Raw genomic sequence first — 17,895 nt, 5'->3', positions numbered from 1 at the left:
CTCCTCCCGCCCCCCACCCCCACCCCCCTCCTCATCATAATTTTAGGATCCATCAGATTTTAGGATAAATTAGCTCATGTCGTGTAGACGTGAGTCCAACCAGAGAGTGTAGAATGAGGGAGAGGGCACACTCCCTTCTTTCCCCTATGTGCAAAACTGAAGCCTCGCTCGCTCGCGGCGCGCCGCGTCCCTCACCACCCTCTCCCTTTCCCCAGACAGTAGATAGCAGCCAGGCGCAAAGGAGAAGCAACACAGAAAAAGCATGTGCGTATGTTGACTGTCTGCGGCATGTCCCCCAAAATAAATACGTGGGTTATCGACATAATTTTGCAGATTCTCCATAGGTTTTAAAAGAGATACAGCAAAGAGAGAGAGAGAGAGAGAGAGAGAGAGAGATAGAGAGAGAGAGAAACACTGACAAGGCGACAGAAATAATGACATATATGTTCATTTATGTTTTACCTTTTCACTCTCCTCATCCACACCCCACACAATGTGATATACACAGTTCTAAATAATATTATCGCAGAGATAACAAGTCTGACATAATTATATCAAAATACTTGTACATATAAAAGCTACAGCAATTTAAAAACATACAAATATATACAGTAAATTAAATTACCTGCTTTTTCCTGTGATTCATGGCTGGTTCTGGCTTTTTTGGAACTTGCAGGGTGATCCTGTCGACAGGGCATTTTTCTTTTTGTTGTGACTTTAGGTGGTGGATTTGGAATGTTGAATAATGTGGGGACAGCATTCCACACAAGACTCAATTTTTCCGCACTGGGATTCATAAACTGATTTGGCTCAAAATGTTCAGAGCAAAGTTTGCAGTTAGTGTACAGGTACTCGCTGGTTTTTCCCTGTAGATCAGCTCGCCTGGTGTTCTGAACCCACTTTTTGCATCTGTACAAAAAAAGCAATATGGCATTTCAATATTTATTTTCATTCAGTTTTCAATTTATAGAAACTGGTATCATTTCATCCTCAGTTGTTCTATTCATCCTTCTCAGTACTATTACTACTACCACGACAACAACAACTACTACTGATGATGATGAAGATGATGATGATGATGACAAAGCTGGTGCTGCTACTACTGCTGCTGTTGCTGTTGCTCCTGCAACTGCTTCTACTATTACTGCCATTCCTGCTAAACTGAGTGATTACTGATTACTAGAAAGATTTGACTGGCGTCTACTGCAAGTAGTGATTACTATTACTATGATTGCTAGCTGAGCAGTCTACCATAACCACTACACTACAACCATAGCAACACATTCAGTGTTGCATAATTATATCAATGCATCACTATGGTTCTAATCACTAAAACAGTGCCTCATTTTCGGTTCAGTTTTGATGCCGCTCTAATGTTGTCTGTCCCAGACCCAAAGTCACAATCACAAAACGTCACGGATACCTTTCACAGCTCTACTTTCGGTTTTGCTGAAAACTACTTTCACTTTGCACACTCGGCTAAACAAAGCTCTGACTAACGAATGTAATAACGACATAAATGTCCATATCAACACGATACTTCATTAAACAAAATCATGAAACGCTTACCTGTCTTCATCTTTGGGAAATCGGAACAATGTCCATCCTTTTTTGCGCGAGTTTTTGCAGTTTACAGCAGAACACCAAGCCATTTCCTCTGCTGCCGTAACTGTCTGGCCGCTTGAGGGCGCATACTATTTCCGGGCGAGAGCTGCTCGCGCGGCGGCTTCACGCGAAGCGCTGAGTGATTCATCTCGCTAAGTTTAGTGCCTCTGGTCCAACTTGGCAGAACCCGCGGGGGTGATTCATAGCTTCCCTTCCTGAGAAACGAGGTTTTTTTAAATTTTTATTTCATGTTATATTATTTTATCTGATCTTATCTCATCTCATTTTTCTGTTCTGTTCTTGTGCTAAAGTTGTTGCTTGTGTGCTGATAACGGACAGCGGGTGTAGATTGAAACCGTAATTTTATTTCTGAATCAGTGAATGTCGTAATTGAAATATGGTGAGTTCGACAGGCTTGTGTCCTCCTTTCTTGTCCTGTCGAATGCAGTTTATTTAGTGTGTACATTGCATTGGGCAAGTATTGTAGTATAGGCTACACTTATATAGGCCTTCATACACTGAGTATTTGATGGTTGTGGAAATTAACAAACTGCAGCATTATTTATAAACGAAAGAAAAGTAAGAATATCACCGGCACAGTTGAACAAGAAATGAAAAGGAGGCATATGGTGGGAAGGAGGCCACGGAACATCAATGCACAAAGAAACTGGGCTGTGTATACGCGCAAAGGTGTTTATGGGACAGAAGTCACTGCCTTTTGCTTAGCACGGGGTGTCAGTGGATGATAAGGCGACGTGTATTCACAAGAAGGAGATACATGATTATGTAACAGCGGCAGTAAAAACATAGATAACAACAGGGTATGCACTTAGCGAAATCGGTCAGGCGCGGGACTTCTGGTCAAGTTTTCACCAGTGATCAGTGTTCGATGCGCTTTTTCGGCATTAGTAGTGTTGAGTTCTTACTCCGATTTTCCTCACTCCACCCATGTGTAGAATTGGATACTTATCGTTCGGGGAAGGTTATGGAGAGGAATGGGCTCCGCCTTCATACGCTGAACCCTAGACACCGCGGAGGAAGGTGGCAGAATGGTCAAGACGTTTATTTGCCAATACAGTGTCCGTGAGGATCTGGGTTCGAATCCCGGTCTCGCCTTTTCTCCCAAGTTTGACTGGAAAATTAATCTGAGTGTCTTTAGTCTTTCGGATGAGACGATAAACCGAGGTCCCATTTGCAGCCCGCATTTGACGCACTGAAAAAGAACCCACGGCAACAAAAGTGTTGCCAACTAGCGAAATTCTGTAGTAGAAATCTACTCTGATAGATGCAGAAATATATATGCTTGCAATCAAGGCCTGACTAGCACGTTGAGATGTGATGCAGGTTGGCACCTCCCCAGTAGATATAGTATAGTGTATATGAATTTGTCCGAATACAGTGACGCCATATTGATAAACTGAAACTGAAACACAGTGGATATGAATTCACATCCCTGATTGCCGTAAAAGGCTGGGGATGAGGGTGCGGCAGGGGTGAGGGGGGGCGGGGGGGGGGGGGGATGAGGAGAGCTTCAACCTTTGACTGTAGTGCAGTTACATCACTGAGGACCCTGACCAAAGATGTAAACAGTTTCAGGGTGGAGACATTTTGATTGTAAGTGGAGATGATCGATTATCAGTCGGACGTTCGGTCAGGGTGTTAACGTGTTTGTAGTGTCAGTGACTTGTTCACACACACACACACACACACACACACACACACACACACACACACACACACACACACAGAGTAATTGACTGGCTTGTCAATGATGCCTCAACCATTCTGATCAGATAAGATTTTTAAAAACCATATCAGTAGCTGACTGGAACGATGTCCTAATTATTGTTTGAAGATGTTTCTGCTCACTGGACTACGTCTCAGATTCTGATGGGGAAAAATCCACTGTGATATTATATGTGTATGTGTGCGTGTGACTGAAGCCTGACAGAATGACACAGGTAAGGAATCGGTAATGACAGCCTGAATGCAGCTGCCAGTCGGCTTCACCCCCGTAAGCAGTCTGTTGTGCAAATGACTGTACAGCGCTTCAGAGTTGGGTTTCTGACTCGCGAAGATTTAGGCGCAGTTTAAGTAACAATAATAATGAAATCAACCTGTGCTTACTTCAGTAACTTACCAAATAATATTATATAATAATAATAATATATATATATATTTTTTTTATCCTAGTTACTGGAGTGAAACCCTGTTTTGTGGAGTCTTTATGATAAAAAAAAAGAGAAAAAAAAGGTGAGCCAAGTCTGAGACTGTTCAGTATGTGTTGCGATGTACTTGTCAACAGCAGAAGATCGGGTGTCAAGCACAAGAGGTGTGGAAAAAGTCATTTCCGTCCAGCTGCCTGTCTTGACCCGGGTTCCTGTCCCCCTGTCACTTTTTTCGGGTACGTGTGTACCGGTAAGTGTTTGTTGACGTTTCTGCTTGGGTGCGTATATTTTATCAACGACTTTATGTATCCATTTATTTGTTTATGCACTTTTTTCCTCAAGAGGTGACTAAGCGTGTTGAGTAACACTGCTGGTCAGGAATCTGCTTTGCAGATGATGTATAGCGTATATGGATTTGTCTGAACGCAGTGACGCCTCCTTGAGTAACTGAACTGAACTGTTTGGAACTAGTTTTGTGCTTTGCTAAGGTGCGTGCTTACCGTTAGGAGTGCGTTTCTCATTGTTCTGTGTTTGTGTATCGTTTGGAGTTCGTGCCTCGTCTTCCTGTTTGGGTGTGATCGAAAACGTTCTGCGTTGCAGCCTTGCAATATTCTGCCCATTGCATTCCTGTGTTTGGCGTTGGTCGGTCAGTCTGTCAGAAGCACACAGCCTGGATGAGGGAACTTTCCGATTGGTGGGGAGAGGCGAAACCGGATCTAGCTACACCCGGAGCCACTTGTAACAACACACACACCATGTGGTAATGCTACCCCACTGTTTCCTTTGTTCAGAGGGGGGGGGGGGGGGGGGGGATTTACGAGCAAAGGCGCAGGATATGATGACACCTTTTCTTCTTGTTTTCTTTCTCGGAGGGTGGTGGTGTGGGGAGGTCGTTGGGAATGGTGGTGGTGTGGGGAGGTCGTTGGTGAAGGGTGGTGGTGTGGGGAGGTCGTTGGTGAAGGGTGGTGGTGTGGGGGGTCGGTGGTGAAGGGTGGTGGTGGTGGGGTGGGGAGTCGGTGGTGAAGGGTGGTGGTGGTGGGGTGGGGAGTCGGTGGTGAAGGGTGGTGGTGGTGGTGGGGTGAGGTCGGTGGTGAAGGGTGGTGGTGGTGGGGTGGGGGGTCGGTGGTGAAGGGTAGTGGTGTGGGGTGAGGGTCAGTGGTGAAGGGTAGTGGTGTGGGGTGAGGGTCAGTGGTGAAGGGTGGTGGTGGTGGTGGTGGGGTGAGGGTCAGTGGTGAAGGGTGGTGGTGGTGGGGTGAGGGTCAGTGGTGAAGGGTAGTGGTGTGGGGTGAGGGTCAGTGGTGAAGGGTGGTGGTGGTGGTGGTGGGGTGAGGGTCAGTGGGGAAGGGTGGTGGTGTGGGGTGGGGAGTCGGTGGTGAAGGGTGGTGGTGGTGGTGTGGGGGGTCGGTGGTGAAGGGTAGTGGTGGTGGTGGTGTGGGGGGTCGGTGGTGAAGGGTAGTGGTGTGGGGTGAGGGTCAGTGGTGAAGGGTAGTGGTGTGGGGTGAGGGTCAGTGGTGAAGGGTGGTGGTGGTGGGGTGAGGGTCAGTGGTGAAGGGTGGTGGTGGTGGTGGTGGTGTGAGGGTCAGTGGTGAAGGGTAGTGGTGGTGGGGTGAGGGTCAGTGGTGAAGGGTGGTGGTGGTGGTGGTGTGAGGGTCAGTGGTGAAGGGTAGTGGTGTGGGGTGAGGGTCAGTGGTGAAGGGTGGTGGTAGTGGTGTGGGGTGAGGGTCGGTGGTGAAGGGTAGTGGTGTGGGGTGAGGGTCGGTGGTGAAGGGTAGTGGTGTGGGGTGAGGGTCAGTGGTGAAGGGTAGTGGTGTGGGGTGAGGGTCAGTGGTGAAGGGTAGTGGTGTGGGGTGAGGGTCAGTGGTGAAGGGTGGTGGTAGTGGTGTGGGGTGAGGGTCGGTGGTGAAGGGTAGTGGTGTGGGGTGAGGGTCGGTGGTGAAGGGTAGTGGTGTGGGGTGAGGGTCAGTGGTGAAGGGTAGTGGTGGTGGGGTGGGGGGTCGGTGGTGAAGGGTAGTGGTGTGGGGTGAGGGTCAGTGGTGAAGGGTGGTGGTGGTGGGGTGAGGGTCGGTGGTGAAGGGTGGTGGTGGTGGGGTGGGGGGTCGGTGGTGAAGGGTGGTGGTGGTGGGGTGAGGGTCAGTGGGGAAGGGTGGTGGTGGTGGGGTGAGGGTCAGTGGGGAAGGGTGGTGGTGGTGGGGTGGGGGGTCGGTGGTGAAGGGTGGTGGTGTGGGGTGGGGGGTCGGTGGTGAAGGGTAGTGGTGGTGGTGTGGGGGGTCGGTGGTGAAGGGTGGTGGTGGTGGGGTGGGGGCAGTGGGGAAGGGTGGTGGTGGTGGTGGTGTGGGGGGTCGGTGGTGAAGGGTAGTGGTGTGGGGTGAGGGTCAGTGGTGAAGGGTAGTGGTGTGGGGTGAGGGTCAGTGGTGAAGGGTGGTGGTGGTGGGGTGAGGGTCGGTGGTGAAGGGTAGTGGTGGTGGGGTGGGGGGTCGGTGGTAAAGGGTAGTGGTGTGGGGTGAGGGTCAGTGGTGAAGGGTAGTGGTGTGGGGTGAGGGTCAGTGGTGAAGGGTGGTGGTGGTGGGGTGAGGGTCGGTGGTGAAGGGTAGTGGTGGTGGGGTGGGGGGTCGGTGGTAAAGGGTAGTGGTGTGGGGTGAGGGTCAGTGGTGAAGGGTGGTGGTGTGGGGTGGGGAGTCGGTGGTGAAGGGTGGTGGTGGTGGTGTGGGGGGTCGGTGGTGAAGGGTAGTGGTGGTGGTGGGGTGAGGGTCAGTGGTGAAGGGTGGTGGTGGTGGTGGGGTGAGGGTCAGTGGGGAAGGGTGGTGGTGGTGGGGTGAGTGGCAGTGGGGAAGGGTGGTGGTGGTGGTGGGGTGAGGGTCAGTGGGGAAGGGTGGTGGTGGTGGGGTGGGGGCAGTGGGGAAGGGTGGTGGTGGTGGTGGGGTGAGTGGCAGTGGGGAAGGGTGGTGGTGGTGGGGTGAGGGTCGGTGGTGAAGGGTGGTGGTGGTGGGGTGAGGGTCAGTGGGGAAGGGTGGTGGTGGGGTGAGGGTCAGTGGGGAAGGGTGGTGGTGGTGGTGGGGTGAAGGTCAGTGGTGAAGGGTGGTGGTGGTGGTGGGGTGAGGGTCAGTGGTGAAGGGTGGTGGTGGTGGGGTGGGGGCAGTGGGGAAGGGTGGTGGTGGTGGGGTGAGGGTCAGCGGGGAAGGGTGGTGGTGGTGGTGGGGTGGGGGCAGTGGGGAAGGGTGGTGGTGGGGTGAGGGTCAGCGGGGAAGGGTGGTGGTGGTGGTGGTGTGAGTGTCAGTGGTGAAGGGTGGTGGTGGTGGGGTGAGGGTCAGTGGGGAAGGGTGGTGGTGGTGGGGTGAGGTCGGTGGTGAAGGGTGGTGGTGGTGGTGGGGTCAGCGGGGAAGGGTGGTGGTGGTGGGGTGAGGGTCAGTGGTGAAGGGTGGTGGTGGTGGGGTGAGGGTCAGTGGTGAAGGGTGGTGGTGGTGGGGTGAGTGGCAGTGGGGAAGGGTGGTGGTGGTGGTGGGGTGAGGTCGGTGGGGAAGGGTGGTGGTGGTGGTGGGGTGAGGTCGGTGGTGAAGGGTGGTGGTGGTGGGGTGAGGGTCAGTGGGGAAGGGTGGTGGTGGTGGGATGAGGAAGTGTAGGGACCCAGGAACACTGGAAGTTTAATGCGAAGGCCACCACCCTGTCCACATGAAAACACGTACACATTAAGATAACAATTTGAAAAATTAAGGAAAAACCAGATTCAACAGAACTTAAACATAACTGCTCTGCCACGCAATTTGATTTTAACTTTTATTGTAGATTAGCATATACAGGTGTCACAACCCGTAAGGGGTTGCCCATGTACCCCCCACCCTTCTAATACTAACGTCCCGACAACACGAACACAGAAACACGGAGAAGTTCAGCTCGGTTCTTTACTGACACATGAAACGAAATAAAGACAAATCAAAGCACACAAAAGTTTCCCCCCATCTAACTACAGCACAATTAATTCAGTTCCAATCCTTCGTGTCGCAAAGACACTGCAGCACCAGTCCAGCACACACACTACCAGAGTTCACCTGAGCGAACTCCACCCAGCAGCTGAAGATTGAAGTCACTTGTAGACCCTAGGATTAAGGTAGGATGGGGGGAGGGAGACAATGGAAAAGGGCGCTGGAAGTGTGGAGTGGGAGCGGGAGTGAGGAAAAACTGAAGAGGACAACGGGAAGGGGAACGAAGACTGTTCCAGTGTCGATCCTGGAGTTCCGTTGAGGGCAGTGGCACGAGGGGAAAAGTCACAGGGAAATCTGTAACAATGAACTCCCAGTCTCTGTAGACTATGCTCTTCCAAATTCAAAAGAATACCACCCCACTCCCTTCCTCAAGTGATACGCATTACACTAAGTTGGGAAGTATGTGGATATCCTGTCATATACATCCACTTTTACACCGAAAGCAACTATCACGAAAAGCACATGAATGGTTAGTTAACTTTTCCCAAATAATGAATGAGTAAACACAATCTGAAAAAGTCAGTTGTAAAGAGCCCCAAATGCCAGTGTGTCAGCCTATTGTCTATACTGTTGGTCTTGAATAATAAAAACAAAACTCAGTCATGAAATATCACAACTAGCAATCTCGTTTCAATTGTCACAAAATGTTTCAGAAAATTCCTACTGCCGTTAGATACAGTTTTCATTATAAAGAAAATATATTTGAGCCAATAACCCGAGCTGAATACATAGAAAAATAACACACCTAAACAGAACACACAAATTCACCAATTTCCCCAAATATCTAGAAATAAAATACTGGAATTAAAAGATGTCCGATAAAAACCTCCCCTAACCTTACAAACACACGATAACTAATTCTCCTCGAAGAAGGGAGAGAGAAAGGGAGAAGAGACAACAGGACATCTAATAAGAAAATGAACTTCAGTTTCTATATCATGACAAAATGGACGGTAGTTTTTTTGGGTTTTTTGTTGTTGACATGTCGTTATATCTCAAAGCTGATTTATTTCAAGGTCGTTTACACCTAAACTTTACTTTAAAAAAAAGTCCACCTACCTGCAGAAGCCATTTTTGTTTTAGAAATTTTGATGTTGTTTTTTTAATTTTATCTTTATTTCTTTTTCTTTAACAACAAAAGCTCAACTTTATTCTTGGCGTAATACACAGCACAGACAGCAAAGATTTTTTTCCTTCTGTTTCTTAATTTAATTTAATTTTTAATTTTTTGAAACACTTTGTCCACCACCAAAAAAAAAAAAAAAAAAAAAAAAAATTCTTGATTTAATAAAATCGTTAATATAAGTAGACCTTTTCACCAGTGTAAACAATGAAAAATCGTAACGCCCATCAACCCCTCCCCACACACATGTACACCCGTATATACACACATATGCACACACATACACTCACACACACACACATGTATATATGTATCATCACAATCCCCAAGAAGGGCAATCTACAACAGTGCAAAAACTACCGCACTTTCAGCCTAATCAGCCACCCCAGCAAGGTCATGCTAAAGGTCCTTCTCAACCGACTGAAGCCGCAAGCAGAAATGATCATCGCCGAAGAGCAGGCCGGCTTCAGAGCAGGGAGAAGCACAACAGAACAAATCTTCAACCTGCGCTTGCTGTGCGAGAAATATCTCCAGCACCAAAGAGACTTCTACCACGTCTTCATTGACTTCAAGAAGGCGTTCGACAGGGTATGGCACGCTGCCTTATGGGCCACCATGCACAAATTCAACATCAGTGAAGACATCATCCAAGCCATACAGAACCTATACGAAAGAGCAACCAGTGCAGTCCTCTTCAATGGTAGCACGGGTAACTGGTTTAGAACCACGGTCGGAGTCAGACAGGGCTGTCTACTCTCTCCCACTCTCTTCAACCTCTTTCTTGAAAGGATCATGACTGACGCCCTGGAAGATCATGTGGGAACTGTCAGCATTGGAGGCAGAGTCATCACCAACCTGCGCTTTGCCGATGACATTGATGGCCTGGCAGGAGAAGAGAAAGAACTCGAAGAACTCGTGCACAAACTTGACAAGACATCATCAGCCTACGGCATGGAGATCAGTGCCGAGAAGACCAAGGTTATGACCAACAACAGCCAAGGCGTAACGTCCAACTTGCACGTAAACGGTGAAAAACTGGAAGAAGTCTCCTCCTTCAAATATTTGGGTGCCATTGTGTCAGACGAGGGTTCGAAACCAGAGGTCCTGTCCAGAATCGCGCAGACTACTGCCGCACTGAGTCGATTGAAGACTATATGGAAGGACAAAAAGATCTCCCTCTCGTCCAAAATCAGACTAATGCGCTCCCTCATCTTCTCAATATTTCTATACGCTTGCGAATCCTGGACCCTCACTGCAGAACTCCAGAGAAGAATCCAGGCCCTGGAAATGAGATGCTTCCGCAAGATCCTGAACATTACATACAAAGACCACATCACAAATGAGGAAGTGAAAAGAAGAGTCCAAAACGCCATTGGCCCATTCAAAGACCTGCTAACCACAGTGAAGGAACGCAAGCTCCGCTGGTATGGACACGTCACACGATCAGACGGCCTAGCCAAGACCATCCTGCAGGGTACCGTACAAGGAAGGAGGAAGAGAGGCAGACAGAGAAAGCGGTGGGAGGACAACATCAAAGAGTGGACGGGCCTGCCATTTGCCACAACTCAAAGGGCCGCTGAGGACCGAGGCAGGTGGCGCGAGCTGACCAGGCAGTCATCCATGGTGCCCCAACGACCCACCCACGGGTCATGGGATAGATGAGATGCGATGAGATATATATATATATATATATATATATATATATATATATATATATATATGTGTGTGTGTGTGTGTGTGTGTGTGTGTGTGTGTGTGAGTTGGGTTGTTGGGTTGTACCAGAGACTGATTTTGTGTTTGCTTAGGTGAGTGGGTGTACGTATGTGAGTGTGTGTGTGTGTATGTATATATATATTTGCTTGGGTGAGTGGGTGTACGTATGTGAGTGTGTGTGTATATGTGTATACACACACACACACACACACACACACACACACACACACATACGTACACCCACTCACCTAAGCAAACACAAAATCAGTCTCTGGTACAACCCAACAAGCCGGAACACAGAACCTCACGCCACCTCTTCAAGAACTTGTCAAAGTGCCCTGTATACATGTTCCCCTCTGCCCCACCACACACAGGAGGCACAACACAGAACACATGCCAGTCCTACACATGTTATATGTAGCCGTGTGTACAATTCATGTTTTATGGGGTTTTTTTCTCTTCTTGCCTAACTTGTGATCTAGTGTGTCACACGGTCTTAGCAATGCAAAGTACGTCTATGAACATGCTCTCATAATTTATGTTGTTATGATGTATGCTTTTATACATCGATGCTACTCTACATGTATGTCTGACAGTGTAGATACCTTGATTGATGGGCACAAAAATGAACGCTTTCCAACTTCATATTTTATTTACCAAATTGGGACCCCTTCTCTACATCAAACTCTTCAAAGTTAAGTGGGATGCATTGAACTAAGTTCAAACTCTTAACTCAACCTGGCTAATGCCACTTTGAATACAGAAGTAGGGTATTGTTCATAAGAATGTTGCAGTCACTCCAAATTTCTCTCTGCTATTAGTTATCAGCTGAATTATCTCCCTTTACCTGCTCAATAATTCTTGTTTGTTCAGCTAAAAAAACTCACATGGTCATACTGCCCGGGACATGCAGGTGTTAAGGGAAATGAGCGAGCTGACAGACTTGATAGTAACGCAACACCAACGAGCGGCCTACATCTAGGAAAATCGGAAATCCTCAGAAAAGTCAAAGAATATCAAAAAGAACAGGTACAAGGCCGTCACACCATCGATCGCCTCAAAGAAATAAAAGCAGAGAGAGGGAGCGGCCGCAAGTCTAACATGAAAGGTAGAGCACGATGCTTTGCAAATCAAACAAATATCGGCATCATTTCCAAACCAACATTGCGCAAATTTCTTCAAAACGGAACAGAGTCTCTGTGGGCCTTTCCAAATACAATAGACTGAGCAACACACTAGACGCCACGTTCTTGGCATCAGAGATCTTTTCCCATCACTCTTGCGGCCAATCAGTGGCAGCCTCTGTGCGTGTGTGTATGTGTGTGTTTGTTTATGTCTATGCTTTTGAGTGCGTTTGTGCATGCGAGAGAGTGTAAGTTGTACACAAGTGTCAGGAGAGTTCTGTGCACGTGCGTGCGTGTGTGTGTGTGTGTGTGTGTGTGTGTGTGTGTGTGTATGTGTGTGTGTGTGTGAGTGGAGGTGGGGGTGCGGAGGGGAGGTGGAGTAGAGGATGAGGTATGTGAGTGTATGCATGCCTACACTGTGGGAGCAACAGGATATTGGAACGTATATATATATATATATATATTTGTATATATGTGTGTGGGGTTGGTGGTGGGAGATATGGGCGTATGTGTGTGTGCTTGTACAAGTAAGTGTTCATCTCTGTGAGTGTGTGTGTGTGTTTGTGTGTGTGTGTGTGTGCCGTGGAAGCTGCGATACATAGACTAGAAATGAGTGTGTTGAGGAGGGGGGTAGAGGAGGTGCAGGGTAATGTGTGTGTGTGTGTGTGTGTGTGTTGGAGCTCATGTACGTTTATATGTATTTGACTGTGCTTTCATATCTGTGAAACTGCATGTTTGGTGCATATCTGTTATGCATGTGTGGGGGTATGTGTGTATTCATGTTTTACATTTATTTGCTAATTTATCATAATTGCTGTCTTTTTTTTTCTTCTTTTTATTATTATTATTATTATTGTTATTACTACTACCTTTTTCTATATTATAATTATTATTTATTTATTTATTTATTTATGTAAACTTATCTATTATTCATTCCCCTTTTTTTTCTTTTTTTTCTCAAGGCCTGACTAAGTGCGTTGGGTTACGCTGCTGGTCAGGCATCTGCTTGGCAGATGTGGTGTAGCGTATATGGTTTTGTCCGAACGCAGTGACGCCTCCTTGAGCTACTGAAACTGAAACTGTTCAGCTAAGTCTGCTTACAAGAATAACTTTTAATTAACCATCGCAGACGATGGATTTCAAAAGATAGGGGTAGGCGTAGCCAAGCGCTCAGCTGGCTTCAAATACTGTTTCATGCACGAGCTGAATAGCAGACGCCTTTTCCAAAACCGACACGCTGGTCTTCAATCACTCATGCGTAAGGGCGACGCCACTTTTGTTGCCTATTCCAAACCAAGTGATAGTCTTTCCATTGTAATATGTATACATGTGCTTGTATGATATTTTGTTGTCTGTGTCTTTTATCAGGCACTGTCTTCTCCTCTTCTTCTTTACTTCTCATAATATTGTAATAAAACAATAGAAAAACCCTTTTGTGACTGGTCTCTACATGTTCCTGGCCTGCGTGCGGATCTTTTCTATCCTTTAATACGTAAATCAGTAATTCTTTTGTACCGTCCCCCTTAATATACCACTCGGGTTCATAACACATGGCTACAAATAACATGAATTAATATCTGTGCTAAATCTTACGCAGCAAAACACTGTGTGTGTGTGTGTGTGTGTGTGTGAAAACAATCAATAAAAAGAATCAAAAACATGAACAGTCCATGCAAACATGCATAACCCCACCCCCAAAACCATATGCCTTTAGAAATCATACAACTGATTGATGTCCTTTTACCCTGTTTATATGTTGCTAATCACATTACATTTTATTGAGTATCAGTGCTTGATATTTCCGATTCAAATCTTCGTTGATTTGTCAAGTTCTCTTACGTTATCATTAGTATTTCGTTCTAAGGATGTTATATTGTAATCTCATTTTTTTAACAAAATTTCACCAATCATAACTAATTTATCTAACACACACACACACACACACACACACACTAACTCACATGTGTGAACAGTTACTTTTCCCTCACCAGTAGATGTTTTTTCCCCCTACCTTTGTCAAATAAAATACGCTAAACTGAAGAAGAAAAGAAAGAAGAGGAAGAAGACAACAACACCACCACCACCAACAACAACAACACGTGCAACACGGAGGAGTACCAACACGTGTATCGACACGGGGGAGCATTGACACGAGTACCGACATGGAGGAGTATCAACACGGGGGAGTAGCGGATACGGTGGAGTACCGACACAGGGGAGTATTGACATGGGGGAGTATACACTGGGGAGTACACGAATACCGGCACGGGACGCGGGGGAGTATCGACACGGGGGAGTATTGCGACACGAATACCGGCACGGAGGGTTATCGGAATGACACGGGGGAGTACACACGGGGGAGTATCGACACGGAGGAGCATTGGCACGAATACCGACACGGAGGAGTATGACACGAATACCGACACGGGGGAGTGTGACACGAATACCGACACGGGGGAGTGTGACACGAATACCGACACGGAGGAGTACCGACACGGAGGAGTATCGACACGAATACCGACATGGAGGAGTATCGACACGAATACCGACACGGGGGAGTATCGACACGAATACCGACATGGAGGAGTATCAGTACCGACACGAATACAGACATGGACGAGTATCGACACGAATACCGACACGGGGGAGTATCGACACGAATACCGACACGGGGGAGTACCGACACGAATACCGACACGGGGGAGTACCGACACGAATACCGACACGGGGGAGTACCGACACGAATACCGACACGGAGGAGTATCGACACGGGGGAGTACCGACACGAATACCGACACGGAGGAGTATCGACATGGGGGAGTACCGACACTAATACCGACATGGAGGAGTATCGACACGAATACGGGGGAGTACCGACACGAATACCGACACGGAGGAGTATCGACATGGGGGAGTACCGACACTAATACCGACATGGAGGAGTATCGACACGAATACCGACATGGGGGAGTACCGACACTAATACCGACACGGGGGAGTACCGACACGGGGGAGTACCGACACGAATACCGACACGGAGGAGTATCGACATGGGGGAGTACCGACACTAATACCGACATGGAGGAGTATCGACACGAATACCGACATGGGGGAGTACCGACACGGGGGAGTACCGACACTGGGGGGTATCGACACGGGGGAGTACCGACACTGGGGGGTATCGACACGGGGGAGTACCGACACTGGGGGGTATCGACACGGGGGAGTATGACACGAATACCGACACGGGACGGGGGGGGGGGGGGGGGTATCGGGAGAAGTATTGACAGGAATACCGACACGGGGGAGTATTGACACGGGTGAGTATCGACGAATACCGACACGGGGGAGTATCGACACCGAGGAGTACCGACACGGGGGAGTATCGACACGGATACCGACACGGGAGAGTATGACACAGGGGAGGACCGACACGGGGGAGTATTGACACATGTACCGACACGGGGGAGTATCGACATGGATACCGACACGGGGGAGTACCGACACGGATACCGACACGGGGGAGTACCGACACGGATACCGACACGGGGGAGTACCGACACGGATACCGACACGGGGGAGTACCGACACGGGGGAGTATCGACACGGGGGAGTATCGACACAGGGCAGTACCGACATGGATACCGACACGGGGGAGTACCGACACGGATACCGACACGGGGGAGTACCGACACGGGGGAGTATCGACACAGGGCAGTACCGACACGAATACCAACACGGGTGAGTATTGACACGGGGGAGTATCGACACGGGGAGTGCCGACACGGGGGAGTACCAACACGGGTATAGACACGGGGGGGTATCGACACGTGTACCGACACGGGGGAGTATCGACACGTGTACCGACATGGGGGAGTACCGACACAGGGGAGTATCGACACGGGGGAGTATTGACACGTGTACTGACACGGGGGAGTATCGACACGGGGGAGTATTGACACGTGTACTGACACGGGGGAGTATCGACACGGGGGAGTATCAACACGGGGGGAGTATCGACACGTGTACCGACACGGGGGAGTATCGACACGGGGGATTATTGAAACGTGTACCGATACGGGGGAGTATCGACACGGGGGAGTATCAACACTGGGGAGTATCGACACGTGTACCGACCCGGGGGAGTATCGATACGCTCCCCTCCTTGACAGGCTTTTTTTCTCACTTTTGAAAAAAAGAACAGAATTTTTTAGACATACTCTATATATGACAGTTTCAGTTTGTCAAGGAGGCGTCACTGCGTTTGGACAAATCCATATACACTACACCACATCTGCTAGGCAAATGCCTCACAGCAGCATAACCCAATGATCTTAGTAAGGCCTTGAGTACATGCTTATATATTTGTTTACCTATCAGAGTGGGTTTCTTTTTACATAATTTTACCAGAGGACAACACTTTATTGCCATGGGTTCTTTTTCAGTGCGTCAAGTGCGTGCTGCATATGGGACCTCCGTTTATTGCCTCATCAAAGACTAGATGCTGAGTTTGATTTTCCTATCTAACTTGGTAGAAAGGGTGAGAGCGGGATTCGAACCCACACCCTCATGGACTCTCTATACTGGCAGCTGAGCGTCTTAACCATTCTGCCACCTTCCTCTCTAAATGTGACAGGTGACAGTAATATGTATGCACACTGGTTGTGGTGTGCACGGACTTGTAACTTCTTCCTCAAACATCTTGCTAAACATGGTTACTTGCAGAGACAAACATGCAGTCAGCTGTACAGACGGGCGCAATAGCCAAGTGGTTAAAGTGTTGGACTTTTTCAATCTGAGGATCCTGGGTTCGTATCTTGTTAACGGCGCCTGGTGGGTAAAAGGTGGAGATTTTTCCCATCTCCCAGGTCAACATATTTGCAGACCTGTTAGTGCCTGAACCCCCTTCATGTGTATACGCATGCTGAAGATCAAATATGCATGTTAAAGATCCTGTAATCCATGTCAGCGTTCCATGGGTTATGGAAACAAGGACATACCCAGTATGGCTACCTATATGGCGGGGTAAATAAACAAAACAGTCATACACGTAAAATGTTACTGTACGAGTGTGTATGTATGCATGACTGAAATCTGACTAAATGACCCAGGAAGCGAATGATTTGCACACAATGTCAGCTGTTATTTGGGTCTACCCAGGTAGGCAGCCTGTTGTGCAAATGACCCCGTGTTTGTAAAGTGCTTAGAGCTTGGTCTTTGACCGAGGATAGGCGCTGTACAAGTATCCATATCAAATCAAATCAAATTTCTTCATTAGGAAAATCAGTGTGTGTATTTCTGAACATTGCATATAGGTAACTATATGTATGGTACCAGAGAGATGGAAAACTTTTCAGTTCAAATGCTTCATTTATAATCAAAGAATCGCATACTATTTCAGAAGTGTCCCAGTGAGATAGCTAAGGTTTTTATCCAACTTGTTCCTGAAACATTTTGTATCATTCATTCATTCATCCAGAGTCGCCATTATCCTGTCCTGCAGGACTGACACAAAGTGTGTGGTGTGTTTCAGGTTGCCGAGTTGAGGGGGTGCCCTCCATGTTTCAACATCCCAGTGACATGACAGACACACAGGTCTGAACCAACAAGTGCTCTGTGCACTGTGCAACTTCGTCCACTTCCTGTTCTGAAGTGCTGCACTGACCAAGTTCTATTCTGCTGTCCTCAGGAAAGGGTTGGTTGTGTTGTTTTGTTGGATTCCTTCTTTATCAGACTTTCAAGACTTAGAAGATTTATTCAATGCTTTATTTTGAAATTTTCAAATCTGAAGTGGGATTGTTTTTAACGTGGTGACAGCTTTGATAATGTCGTTAGCATTCAGCTGGGCTACAATCAATATTTAACGTGGTGACAGCTTTGATAATGTCGTTAGCATTCAGCTGGGCTACAATCAATATTTAACGTGGTGACAGCTTTGATAATGTCGTTAGCATTCAGCTGGGCTACAATCAATATTTAACGTGGTGACAGCTTTGATAATGTCGTTAGCATTCAGCTGGGCTACAATCAATATTTAACATGGTGACAGCTTTGATAATGTCGTTAGCATTCAGCTGGGCTACAATCAATATTTAACGTGGTGACAGCTTTGTTAATGTTAACATTTACCTGGGCTGCAATGAATATGATTTGACCGATCTGGATGTTCTTGAACTAAGTGACAA

This window comes from Babylonia areolata, chromosome 20 (genome assembly GCF_041734735.1).
Source record: "Babylonia areolata isolate BAREFJ2019XMU chromosome 20, ASM4173473v1, whole genome shotgun sequence".
NCBI lineage: Eukaryota > Metazoa > Mollusca > Gastropoda > Neogastropoda > Buccinidae > Babylonia > Babylonia areolata.
The sequence above is the reverse complement of the archived record's forward strand: the minus strand, read 5'-3'. Positions refer to the sequence as shown.